Source organism: Manis javanica, chromosome 6, assembly GCF_040802235.1.
Source record: "Manis javanica isolate MJ-LG chromosome 6, MJ_LKY, whole genome shotgun sequence".
In the NCBI taxonomy this organism is placed as follows: domain Eukaryota; kingdom Metazoa; phylum Chordata; class Mammalia; order Pholidota; family Manidae; genus Manis; species Manis javanica.
The window spans coordinates 1,108,047-1,121,974 of record NC_133161.1 but is presented as its reverse complement, the minus strand read 5'-3'; the positions used below and the strand labels follow the sequence as shown (position 1 = coordinate 1,121,974).

Sequence of the window (13,928 nt, the reverse complement as noted above, 5' to 3'; positions counted from 1 at the left end):
CCCCACAAAGACTCTGCCCAGCTTCCTCCGCAGCGGCAGGCGCGTCTGTAATGCCTCGGCTCTTCAGGTATTTAATGCTGTCCAGTCGGATCTTGCTCCTCTGAGCCTGTTGTCCTGACCCGCAGGTCCTGCTAATACCGTAAATATTTGCCAAGTGGAGGAGGGTTGCCTAGGAAGATGAGGGAGGTGCACCTGTTGTCAGAGCTGCCGGGAGCCTTGTGCAATGCCGGCTGTAGACGCAGAAGGAAAGGAGCGTGTGTGAGCCCACGGTCACTGTGGGTGACCGGGCAGGGGAGACGGTGCGGCACCGCGTTTGCCTGCCTGCCCCCCGGGCTGATTCATCATCGATCGGGCGTCGATCATCCCGCCCAGATAGAATGGTGGGCGTTGTTTTGTCTCCCTTAACTGGGCAAAGAACCACTTGGCCCCACTGACAAAATAACAATGGGAACATTATGATTTAATTTATTATGAATGAGCAACACAATTGCCATGATTTCCCAACTGTGAAACTATTTTTACTCTGAAGAAAGAAAAAGTACTAGATTACGACAAACAAGAGCTTTTATTTTCTATCTTAAAGTATGGCTGTCCTGAACTGGAATTTCTAATTGTTCAACAGTGTTGGTTTTTCTGACACGATGTCTGATGGGCCATCATGACAATCATGTGTGATGTCTGTTTGGGGTGGCTGACAGCTGGGCGCCGCTCCAGGCGAGAAAGCTGGGGCGCTGTGTGCATCCCCTCCGGCTTGCTGTCTCTAGAAATGGCAAGGCCTGTGTCCATGGCTGACACTGGTGACATTCAGCAGGTGCACAGGGAAGTGTCACCAAGCCAGGGAGTGGGCGAGCCCACACCTCCCGATGCACTCGCGCATGCTGGGGCTCACGTTGGCAGGCTTTGGGGACCGAACTGTCAGAGGCCCGTGGGCTCCTGTCACCCAAGCCAGAGAAGCTTCGTCTCCAAACATCTTTAACTGGAAGTCGATGGTCCACCTGCTCCCTCACCCAGTTTGATAGTCCCTGAGGGGCAAAGGAACCTCTCTTTCCAGGACAGTGACAAGCAGGGGCTGGAGGGGTGCACCTGCTGGTGGGCAGCTCTGAATTGGAGAGAAGAAGGCAAAGAAGACAGAGCTGCCCTGGAAGCCCAGGGGCTGGGTTCAAGCTCTCCCTCCTCGGCCCACCCCAGGGAGACGGCACAGGCAGAGACGCAGGCGTGGAGAAGCACCTGCGGCCTTCCCCGCCCTGCTCCGCTGAGCCCCAGGCTGCTCGTCCGTGTGTCTCCGGCTGTAATGAGCTCCCTGGGGGTCTCTAGCGTCTCAGTGAGTCAGTGCTGGGCTGAGCCTCTGTCCACAGAATGTCCACCCGCTCTGCCCCCGTCTAGTCCATGGATGTCTTGAGCACCCACGTCTTCCAGACCCTGGAGGGCACTGCTTCCCTGAGCTGGAGGACTCTGTGTGCTGCCTCTGGGGGAGCTGTGGGCACTACAGAGGGGCTGGGCGGTGCAGGTGGGCATCAGCCAGTGTCCCTCTTGGAAAGTCTCCTCTGACTGGACTCCTGGTCACCAGGAGGGTTTCCTACGAGGAACTGATAACGGAGGCCGGCACTGGGGGCCGGAATAGCGCACGTGCCTCTAGCCCGTGGGGACCAGGGGACGCAGGAAAGAGCCTCTGTCAAGGCCGGCGAAGCCACCCGGGTGGCGGGTGCGATGCTGGCTGAAGATGCCCGCACAGTGGCGGCCAGGGCCCTCCATCACACCTGCCCACCCCGGCGGCCTCCAAGGAGGGACCAGGGCTTCTCCTTGCCCCCCTGCTGCTGCTCTCTTCCTTCCTGGAAACTTTTGAAAATATTTGAAAATATTTCAAAAATACAAAAGGCAAATAAGGAAGCAGAAAATAAAAATCAGCAGCAACCCCATGCAAAGCTATTGAGGGAGAATCTGTCGGTGTCCGTCGGCCATTCTCCGTGCTTGCCTACCCGTGTATTCACATTTTAATTTTCAGTGTTCAGATCCAAAAGTCAGTGGGCCGCCCTCCCCGATCAACAGTCCCGCTAATGCGGACTTAACACGCTGTCTTCATTCCAGCCACCTCCCAGACGACGTCTGCTTACCAGGGGCAGTTTGCGCCTTTGCCGGAAGGGAACGGCCCCTGCTCGCCCTCCCACCGGGGTCACACCGGCCCTGGGGCAGGAAGTCCTCAGATGCTCCACAAGCTGTTCTTGCCAAGCAGTTCCACCAGGATCCAGGACGTATCCGACAGATCCCGAGTGCGGGATGTTCTACAAGCCCACCTGTGTGTAATATTTGCACAACTCGATGTCATGAAAAATAAGAGACAGGGGAGGGAGCTTGGGAGACTATTCTAGAATAAGAACGAAGAGACACAACCAGATGCATGAGCCCTGACCGGGTCCGGTGCATAAAGACAAAGTGGACGAGTCTGTGGAAATGACAGCGGACACTTGGAAATGGATTCTGCAGACGGAAATGTCTCCCATCTCCCTTCTAGGCTCTTTGGCTGGTCTAATAATTAAATTGATGCCAGACAGATGAACAAGAGAAAAACAGATTTCTTGTATAGGGGAGCCCCATAAAACTGTGAGAGCCCTGGCAGTCAGGCAACTGAGGCCTCCGTGCCATCCTGTGCCAAGGGGCGGGGTGGGCCTGGCCTCAGAGACGGAGGCCGTGCCAGGGAACCGGCAAGAGCAGGTGTTGGCCCTGCGTGCAGACGAGCCTTCCGGGTGGAGTTCCCTCTGGCCCGGCGCTCCTCCGGGGACAGGCCCTTACCTGAGCTCTTCAGGCGGGTGAGGGGGAGGTACAAGCTCTCCCAGAGGGGAAAGGTGATATTTCACCGAGAACAGGAACACTGTCACCCTGGAGGGGGCTTTGCTGGGGACGTCCGGCCCGGAGACGCCTGGGGGCCCGGGGTCTGCCAGCACCAGGCTCGGGGCCTGCGGGTCTCCTCTGCTCCCGGCGCCCCGGGTTCCACGAGGACTGTGACGGCGCTGGCGGTTCTCTCCGGGGACCAGCTGCAGCCCAGGGATCCCCCTGCGTGTGCGCCTCGGAAACCGCTCTGCCGCCTTCCAGTCTGGGGAATCCGGGCACTGCCTTCGGGATCCCTCTCGGAGTCTGAGGCTCAGCTGGAAAACGAAGGGTCTGGACCCGCCGGCCTCTCAGGCCCTGTCTGGCCGGAACCCCGCTGGCCCCTGTGCCTGTGGAGGGGCAGAGCTGCAGACCCGCCTCTGCGTGGGCCTCGGAAGGAGCTGGCCTGGACTTGGGGCTGCCCCCACTTTTCTCAGAATCCCGGCTCCCCACGACCGTACACCTTGGTTGGTTAACCTTTCCTAAAGGATATGCTTCCCAAGAAGGAAATCAACATGACCAGAGAACGGACCGGACAGAACCAGAAGACGGTGCCAGTCCTCGGGCGCGGGTGCTTGGCTGGGTTCTCCCTCCAACTGAGCCAAAAAACGAGTTTCCCTGTGAACACGGACAGCTCTCCAGAGGTGTGAATCCCAGCCATGTTCTCTCATGCTCAGGAAGTCGCGAGTGCATCCGGATGGGAGGAGACGCATCGCGGGCACATCGTCATCAGAAGCCAGATTCTGCCTCACTGGCTCTGCAGCGCTTGGCACACAGGAACGATGCATGTTCCGGAACGTGTTGCTTAAGTAAATGAACAGCAGACTGAAAGGAAAGGAAACCAGCCGGCTGGTTTGGGGGCCACTGTCACTGACGCTGTGACAGGCACCTGGTCCCTCTAGGGCCACCCCATTGCGTGGCTTCCCTCTCAGATGTCCTGACAGACACTCACTCTTTGAACACATCCAGCCCTCTCTGAGGAATCTCAGTCATCTGTATGCAGCCCTTTCTCAATGTGGGAGGCTGTGGGGCTGCTTATCCCCGCCGGCACCTTCCTGCTGTGGAAGTCCCGCCATCCCCGCCGGCCGGCTGAGCCTCCTGGCCAGGGCGGGGACCCAGTGGGCCACTCCTGGTGGCAGCTCCGAGTGTGCGTTAGGTCCGGGGAGAGGGACAAAGCCTTGCAGCTGTCTTTGCACAGGCCAGAAAGGTCAAACATCGGTTTTCTCCATTTTTCTCTTATGATAAAACACATACAACATAAAACTTAAATTCGCCATCTGAATCATCTAAGTGTATAGCTCAGTGGTATTCACACTCTTCCATAACCAATTCCACCATCATCTCCAGAACCTTTTTCATTCTGTAAAACTGAAACTGTCCCCATTAAACACTAACTCCTAGTCACTGGGGGCCATTGCCACCCATGGCCCCAGTGCCTCCCTCAGCCCCTGGCAGCCACCCTTCCACTTTCTGTCTCTGTGGATGTGACCCCCTCGGACCTCATATGAGTGGAGTCATGGCATTTGTCCTTTTCTGTCCGGCTTATTTCACAGCATTGTGTCCTCAATTCATCCACATGTAGCAGGTGTCAGGATTTCCTTCTTTTTTAAGGCTGGATAATATTCCAGTGGGTGGATATCTCACATTTTGTCTTTCCTTCCATCTGTCCACAGACACTTGGGTTGCTTCCACTTCTTGGCTATTGTGGATCATGTTGCTTGACCACAGGTGTGTTTCCACTGAGACCTGCGTTCCTGCTTTCCATTCTTTTGTGGTATACCCGGAGGCAGCATGGCTAGATTGAGTGGCGATTCTAGAGGGACTAGATACTGTTTTCCACAGCAGCTGCTCTATTTTCCATCCCCACCAGCAATGTACAGGGGTTCCGATGTCTCCACATACTTGCAATGCTTGTTATTTTCTGGTGTTTTGTTAGTAGCCATCCCGAAAGGGGCGAGGTGGTAAACATGGGATTTCTGTCCTGGCGCTAGACTTCTCAACTCCTGGTTTGTCGTCCTGTTTTCAAAATGTGTTTTTTGAAGAACAAAAGTCTTAAATTGCAATGGAGTCCAGTTTATCAAATTTTTTCTTTTAGAGCAAATGTTTTTTAAACCTAAACAGACCGTCTCTGCCTACAACACTTTCAAAGATTTTTCACCTACGCTATCTTCTAGATGTTTTATTGTTTTAGGTTTACATTCAGGTCTGTGATCTCTTTTGTGTTTATTTTGGTGTATGGTGTGAAGTGGGTTTTTAAAGTGGTTATCCGGTTGTTTCGGTGCTTCAGTGAAAAGTCTCCTCATTCATTTACCCCGGCACCTTTGTTGAACGTAAACTGACCGTCTATCACACCACCATTTCAAATCCATGTAACTCAAGTGTGCTTAAATATGATCGCACCACTTATGGTTCTACATAGTTGGTTATGGTGGCTCCAGAGAAATCGTCTGCAAACTGCAAATGCAGGTATCATTAATTTATGCATAACCTGTAATTTGTCTGCCAATCGTACATCCTGCCAGCACCGTCCAGGGCCCGAGGAACGGGCACTCCGTTGCAGACCTCCACTGCATTATTAGTTGGTGCCCAACAATGCCTGTCCTGAAACTGAGCAATGATGACGGGGTCGGCACCATCATCACCTTAGGGCTGCCCCGCTGTGTTTCCGAAGGCCACTGTCCCACTCGGCAGCTCTGCGATTCATTAATCAGTGAATATTTATGCAGCACCTGCTGAGAATGTCACATGGCTGCAAACACCACGCAGGGCAATTGCTCAGCAACATGAAGTAATAACAAAGCCATTTATGGCTTAAATTACTCCAGTGCATAGTTTGGTGATGCGACTGCCTGGTATTGATCAGCCATATAGGGACCAAGGAAAAGCAATTAGAATGAATAAGAACCTACAGAGGATTTTTACTGTTGAGCTATTCTTTTGTTTCTAGGTGTTGGTCATAGCTTCTCTCCTTAGCTGCTGGACAGTCATACGGGATGCTATGTGGTGTGCACGAAGACTTTTCAGTGTGGAATGGATTTGGGAGATAAGAATAATCATCACTTAATATTAGCCCCATTTAAAATTATGTTTGAAGTCTTCTGCACCCAGGAGCAGAGCTCCCTGGATGCGTCTTCCAGGACACAGGCCCAGCGGGTCTCACTGTGAGGACTCCACAGCTTTTCCAGGAAGGTGGAATGGTGATGTCATTTGCTACAGGGATGGAGCGTGGACGTGGTGCGCTGGTTTTGTGGGACGCTAGGCCTTTGCACGATTCATGCTCACTTTCCCTATTTGTGTAATGATTATGAAAGGATGGCTTATCCTTGGTAAAGTGTTAAGTTTGAAACTGATCATAAAAGCCTGGCCAGGCCCACTTTCAGGATGGAGCAGACAAAACACACTTTCTTGCCCGGATGGGGGAACGTGCCCACTGGTAGCTGGCACTGAGGGTGACCACGTGCGAGACATGTCATGCTCATCGTTGGAGAGTCAAGCAACAGGGGGCATCTACAACCAGACCGTGTAAATTCCTGCATGTCCTCCCCCACATTTATTCTGCTTACAGGGGCCAACCCTCCAATAGTGTGGACTCCTGTGCTTGGCCCCCCACCAAAGCTTTTTGAAAATGTTTAAAGCTACATTAAAGTTAAAAGAATGGTAGGACGAATATTTTATGCCTTTCACTTAGATCCATCAATTAGTAACATTTCACTACATCCTCTCTCTCCACGCATCCGTGCAGGTGTCATGCCTGCATCTTACTGCGGGTGATCTGGCATGTACCCGTGCATGTGTGTGCTGGCGTGTGTTGTTGGTATCAGCTGAGCACATCACACCACTCGCCTTGACTCCAGAATGCAGAGCCTGTGAACCACGATGTGCTTCTGTCTCAATTTCTGTAGAACCCTAGCCGATGCGTCCCCAGTAATGTCCTAAGGAATCTGGCAGAAATGCATTCTACTGAAGATAGTGGGGTCTTCTTTTTAATCTTTGTTTTCTAAAAACACACATGAAGAACTCAAACGGCATTCAGATACACAGAAACTGAAGCTCCCCATGGGCTTTTGTCTCCTCTCTCGTGTACTTTTTTACATATACATACGGGCTCATACTATACACTCTGTTCTAAGCTAAATATGTGTTGGAGCCCTTTCCTTGTTGTTCTGTACAAATCTACCTCTTGAGTGTTTTATTTTAAAATTAGTTTTGAAGAAGCTTCAGTTGGGAATATATTCACAATATAGTTTAAAACTCTAAATAGAGAAAATACTCAGGGAGAGCGTTGTGTCTACTACTGGTCCCTCCCTGCACCTCCTCCCTCCACAGGGTCTAGAATAGAATCTCAGAGGTTTTTAAGCAAGCCAGCTAGTCTTAACTCTTTCCCTTTTTTACACAAAAGGTGGCATGGCATACATGCTGTTCCCCACTGTAACTCCACGGGGAAAATATTTTCCCAGCCTGGGACAAATTACCTTTGCAACCGAAATCAGTCAAAGGGAGAAATAAAGTGGGAGAGAGCCAGCTGTAGAAAGGCCCCACCTGCACCCCACCCCCCACCCCCGGCCCGACACGGCCCCCAGGCAATGCCCACTGACATGGGGAGGGACTTCTCTCCACCCCTCGGGAACACCTACTGATATGGGTACATACTAAGGCCAGGCAAGAGATTCTGGAAATATTGCAACTTTACCCACACCCGCTCTGGCTTTTCTTTCAGTTAGCAATATGTCTTGATGTGAAGACAAAGTGATTTTAGGAACAATGTGGGGAGTGGCTGAATAATCCTATGATACAGCAGAAATTTCTGTTTAAAAATGTACTCACGGGGAGTTACGCTGCTATTTCTGACACAAACTGTGGGCAATTCGTTTTGAAGGCATGAAATCTACAACATAAACCATTTACATATGTAGGATTCTCTTAAAGCTGATGGAACCTGTGGGGGCCCTTTGAGATTTTTGATAGATACATGTTCCTCTGAGGCTTTGAAGGCAGTGTTTTCATCAGAGAAACACATTAATATGTATGTGAAATAGCCCATTCCTTGTAGAATCCCTTTTATTTGGAGATCTTGAAGAACTAATTATTTCCAATGCCTGTGTAAAGTCTAGCTATCATTATTGTAATTATTATTCCTATTTTACAGACTGGGAAACTGAGGCTTGTGGTGATTAAAATCACTGCATTGTCAACACTGATGTCTCACTGGGCACTCAGGGGACGTGAGAGGCACAAAGGGACATGTAGGCATCCTGTCCCTGTGGCCCTACTTAACAGCAGCCGGTTTTCCTGCTCCGACCTCTGACCTTAGAGCCAGCGATCCGTTCTTTCCTGCTGGCCTGAAGAGCCTACTGTCCCATGGCTTGGCGGTGTGAGAGCTCTCAGAGCTAATGAGTCTCTCTTCACTCCTTTTCCCGTTAGAGGCTGAGGGCCCTTCAGTACCATGTGCCCCTCACATGCAGAGCTTGGCTTGCAATCCCAGGGGTTCCCTGCGCCTGCCCCAAACACAGCGATGCTCCCCATGCCTGGGCCCTGGGGACAGGAGTCTCACATCTGACCTGCTCTCTCCACCTGCTTTTTCTCCCTGTGTGTTTTGAAGGATCAGGTGTAAATCCCTCTTTCCAAAGTTAGTTCCTGTCTTTATACTCGGCCCTGAACCTCCAGAGCTAGTTACCAATCACTTTTCTCTCCAGCATCTTCTATCCATTTTCTGTCCACTGGCGTTTGGACTGGAAATACGAGGTACACCCAGAAACAAAACCAGCGAGCCCCAGGCCTCCAGCCGGCCCTGCCTTCTACTGCTTCCTCCTGGGTCCCCCGCCTGGCACCCCTCTGGGACCCTCACTCGGCCAAAGGCTGCACCCACTCCAGCCCTGAAGGCTGCTGGCTTGTCTCTTTTTACCTGATGGCATTACCAGGAAGAGGGAACCCCCTGCCTGGGCAGCCCTCTGCTGGCTGGACGCCCTGGGCTCCCCTGCCCTCCGCACGGGAGGTGCCTCTCCACCCACCATGGCAGCTTGGCAGGTCCTGGCAGCCCAGCAAAGGCGGCCTGCTTGCCGGGCATCGTCAGCTCCCCAGGCCTGCCTCTCCTCTCCCATCAGAGGCTCTTCCTCCCCAGGACTGGTCTCCCATTTAAAGACCCCAGCACTGTGGGCATGTTGGGAAGACATTTGCTTTGGAGACACAGGGAAGTCAGAGTGGAAGGAATTCATCGAAGCTAGAGGAGCAGGGAATGGCAGCTGCCTTGCAGGCAGCAGCGAGCAAGGAAGAGCAGAGGGAAAGGAAAGCTCGCTGAACTCCTGCTGGGCGTGAGGCAGGTCCCCTGCCCACTCCTGAAGCCAGGCTCCCCTGCCGTCCAGCGTCCTCTTGAATCTGCACAGGGTGGGAACTAACTACCTACCACCCCAGGGTTTGGGGGAGCTGCAGACCACTGGATGGAGGGAGATGATGTTCTGAGAGCTTCCCAAAGGCAAAGAAAGGAGATTCCAGGCAGGCAACTAAAGAGCATGATCGCACAGCTGCTGTCCTGTCCGGTCACCCAGGCGATGGGACCTGGCCAGCCCAGATCAGCGCTTGCAGAGGCCCCTCCCTATTTGTCTGGAGCAGGACAGAGGCCGAGTGAGGACCGGTGCTTACGTCTGGAGGGCAGAATGAAATAGCAAAGTGACAAAGATGCTCACCACCGGAAGAGCACAGACAAAACTCTGTAAGCTGAGCAGTGAAAAGTCTTTATTTAAGGCAAAAAGTACACACTCAAAGCAAGGGGGGTGGTAACCTCAGAGAGGAGGCACGCTTAAGGGTTTAGGGTTTGGGGTTCTATAGGGCTTTCTGGGTAGGAGTCAACCTAAGACCTGATGTATTCAGGTGATGCATAATCCCTTTGAACTTCTGTCTGAAGAATAGGGTTATTCGGGTGACCGTGTCGGTCCGGATATTGGCATTCTTTATCCACATAGGTTCATTCACACTTGGGACATCTGTCCCCTGCCCCGGCTATAAAGTCACTCGGTCAAGGGGCTGGAAGAAGAGGAACAACAGCGCATAGATTGAGGTAAAGAATAAGCTGGGCCTTTCCATAGGCTGAGTAGGTTTTACAATGGCATGACCTTTGTCCCATTTCCCTGCCCTTTGAAACTTCAATTAATTAAGTAATTGACTCTGTGAGTCCTTTCCGGCTCTTGGGTTCCATCCGGTCGACCCTTTCAGTGGGCTCCGCCGGCCTTATTCCCCCTCTGCCCGCTCATGTCTGTCTTTCTGACTAACAGACCCGAGGCCGCTCTTGGATTTCCCCACGCATCACCAGTCCAGTCGCCACACCACATCCGGGCATGCGTGGATCCTTAGCTTGTCTTCCGTGACTGTGAATCATGTCAGATGCCCAGAGGCAGCACCCCCGTCAGCTGTCCCACAAAGTGACCGGCATCCCCCTCTGGAGGGAGCCCCCGGCCCAGCTTCCCAGGCTCAGCCTGCTGCCCTGCTCAGCAGGGGCGTCTCTTCTCCTTGGTCAGGCCACCTGGCCGCGTGAAGATGACACTGGGTGCAAAGGTTAACAAGGGCCCTGCTGCTCGAGATGCCACAGAGGAATGAAAGCACAGAACCCACACTTCGTGACGATGTCCTTGATGGCTGCTTCCCGAGTCCCCTGTCCCCAGGCTCTGCCCCTTCCCCGCCCCCTATGTCCTTGGCTCCTGCACACCTTCTTAAGATTGCCGCGACTTTTGCGGAGATGCACTGCTTGGCACAGGCGCCTTTTCCCTTATGACATTCTTCTTGTCTCAGTCCCTGTCCTCTAGACCTTGCTGATGGCCTTACCTTTGCAAAACCAAAAAATTTCCTTCTGAAATTAGAATCCTGGTGCCATTCCTAGACCGTGGTGCAGCTCATGTTTTAAAAACAGTACCCTTTAACTTTTTCTTTTCTCTAGTCTTGGCCATCCTTGGAAGTGCTTCCTCTGTCTGGAATTCTCTCCATCCACGCAGAGCTTCAACTGTTAACTCCTATTTACCTTGCAAAAGTCACCCAAGATTGGCCTGTTCTGGAAGTTTCCTCCCCCTGTGAGAAACACACTCACTGGTCCAAACTCAGTAAGTGGACACAGAGACAAAGAGAACAGTGGAGCGAGGGACAGTCTTGCAAGATCGGGTGTCTGGCGGGCAGGCACACCCAAGGCCATTGGCACCAAGTAGTTTATTCCCTAGCACGCGAGTCCCTCCCCTGGTTCCTCACTGGCTGAGTACTACAGGGCTCACATTCTTTCCCGGACGTCGCCCAAGCCAATTATATACACATTGGGCCCTCTCTTACATTTGTCTTAATTTCATTGATAAGTTTAAAAAACTCAAACAGGTATAGCCAGGTCCTTACCAATTTCTCCCCAACCCCAACTCCCAGCCTGAGCAGCTTCCTGGCATATTTTCCACCACGTGGCCCTTTGTTAATACCTTACTGTTAAAACGTTTAAACCTCCTGGTGGTGCCGGTTCTTGCTCACAAAGCCAAGCAATGAGCTCCACAAACACTCAAGGTAGGAGAGCAAGGTACGGGCTTTTATTTAGAGATAAAGTGACAGGACAGAGCTCCCGGCTAAGGCCAGGAGAGGACAAGAGAGTCCGGGGTGGTGCGTTTTCTAGGGGTTTTATAGGCAGTTGAGGATTTTTCGAAAATACAAAAAAAAGCTTAGGGGTGTGGACTTGTTAAGTGGTCCCTGAATATTTCGAATTAACTTAACACAAGCAACTTGTGGCTCTGATGATTCCTCCCTGAGATACCAGCGTCTTGGTCTGGGGGCAATGAAACAAGACCACCTGCTCAGCCCCCAAGGTGGGCTGAGGTATTGTTTGCTAAAGAGTAAGTGAAGAATTTCCAATGTCATAATTTCTTGGGTATTAAAAAGCAGTCTTATCCTTAAGGTGTAATCCTTCTTGCCTTTTACTGTGTTGTTTATGGCTGGGCCTGCAGCTACATTAGTTTACCCTGTTTGCAAAATCGAAACTTCATCAGATCTGAAGGAGGAAAGACAGCACATAGGCCTGGGCCTTTTAGCCTGTTAAAGTGAATCTTACACATGATTATAAATGATGAGCATAATATAAACATGGGCTACTCTTCTTTATCTGGGGAATATTAACTGATCTCACTGAAGAATGACTCTAGAGCTTAATGTTTAACACAGAGTTTTAGTAGGGGGTTTCCTTGCATGTAGTTACATTGCTCTGACTGCAAATATCCTGCCTTGTTTTTTCCAGAGGCCCTCACCCTACTCCGACTACACCCACGGTCCGTGTCTCACTGGTGGGAATAAATCACATTTAGGTTTTATGCTTTTTCTAACACCCTCACCCCTGCAGCCTCACAGCATGCCCACATACCACACAGCAGGCAACCCCCCCACAACTGTCTTCTTCTGGGTGCTAAGCTCCTCAAGGGAATGACTCCTGTCTTCCTGGACCTGTGCCTACAGCCCTGCCAAGTGCTGGTGTACGGTAGGTGTTTAATAAATGGGCAAATGAAAATGCGCTCCTCACGCCGATCCCACGACGTGATTTCAGTCTCTCACAGCACACTACGGAGTTTCAGGTAGGCTTTGTGTCTTCCTGGCTTCAACTTCATAAAAATTATTTTACTTCTTGGATTGGAAAGTAATAACGAATAGAATATATTTTATATGTGATACAGAAGTTCAAACAATACACGAATCAGAAAGAGGGAACTACGTGATCTCACTACCTAGTTACAATCACCCTTAACAATTTGTTGAATATTCTTCTAGGTTTCTGTGTGTATATGTTTAAATAACAGAATATGCACCCAAACAGGCTTCTGTGGCATAAAGATTATCTCGAGCAAATGGTTTTTGAGAAACTGCAGGTGCAGGAGAAGCTCTGAAAACTGAAGTTGCCCTGTGTGAGGGAAATGCACATTTAAAAGGAAAATCTCCATTTGTATGGGTGCGTCTCACTGCCGCCACCGGCTCCTCCCCCTCCAGGGATTCTAGGAGAACGCGAAAATCTGCATAACAACCTAACCCTGTTCATCTTGCTTTTCCTGATTCCCTCCCTTAACTGGCCTCAACACCCAACAGTTTTGTCTTTAGTTGGAGATGCCATTTAGCGGGTGCTTTTCCTGGGTCTCTTGTGTACCTGAGGTATGTATGTTAACAAACTCGTATTTGTTTTTCTCCTTTACCATGTTTTATTATACGGAGTCTCCACTAAGAACTCAGAAGGGTAGAGGGAAAATTATTCCCCTCCTATAATGTGTATGTGTATTTCACATATATACATGTATACACACACACACATCAATGAATACAATTTTACAAAAATGGGATCACATTAAACCCACTATTTCAATAATGCATCTTGGATATATTTGATGTCAATAAGCATAATTACATTATTAATTATTTTTAAGGCCTGCATGCTATGTCCTGGTGAAGAGGGACTGATTATCAGCAAAATTGTGATCAATAACCTCGTAATTACTTTTTTCTTTCTTTGTTCATGAATTTATTATCTTTGGGCAAATGTCTACAAATGTTAACCTTGGATCCAAAGTAAATTACAGTTTGATGAAATTGCTGAACTGTGATTCGAGACCTTCACCTGAGGTTCCTGGACTCCTGTGCGGGCTTGGCAGGGCATGTGCACGCGCTCACAAGCCTCACAGCACTACCACGCTTTGCTGGGGAGAAGTCTGCCCCTTCTATCAGTTTCTCTAAGAAGCCTTGACAACGAGGAGCTATTATTTAGTTAGTAACTGTGTCAGGCACTGAGTTAAACACAACTAACCTGCACATTGAGCCTATTATTCTCTCTTACAGATTAGGAAACAAAGCCATAGAATCTCTGTAAGTAAAACTAACATTTGCATAATATCTCGCCTGGCTTTAGTACTTCTGCATATCAATAGGCGTTCAGGAGGAAAGAAGTACGGCTTTAGTACATTTGCATCATTCCTCAGGGGTGGGGAGACGTTCATCTCCCTACCAATGGGTAATACCCGGGAAAGGAGGGCTTATCTGTACTCGAGGGGAGGGGGAGGGCCGGTTTTGCTGCTGCTTGAGAA

The 13,928-nt window shown here is 50.6% G+C and overlaps 1 long non-coding RNA gene across 1 annotated transcript; it reads right to left on the bottom strand.

The window, feature by feature from the left end:
* Positions 1–546: 546 nt before the first annotated feature.
* LOC140849818 (uncharacterized) lies at positions 547–3,777 on the bottom strand. The gene is made up of 2 exons (XR_012132008.1): positions 2,788–3,777; positions 547–2,291 (listed from the first exon to the last, which is right to left on the bottom strand). It is a non-coding gene; the product is annotated as an uncharacterized lncRNA (long non-coding RNA).
* Positions 3,778–13,928: the final 10,151 nt, after the last annotated feature.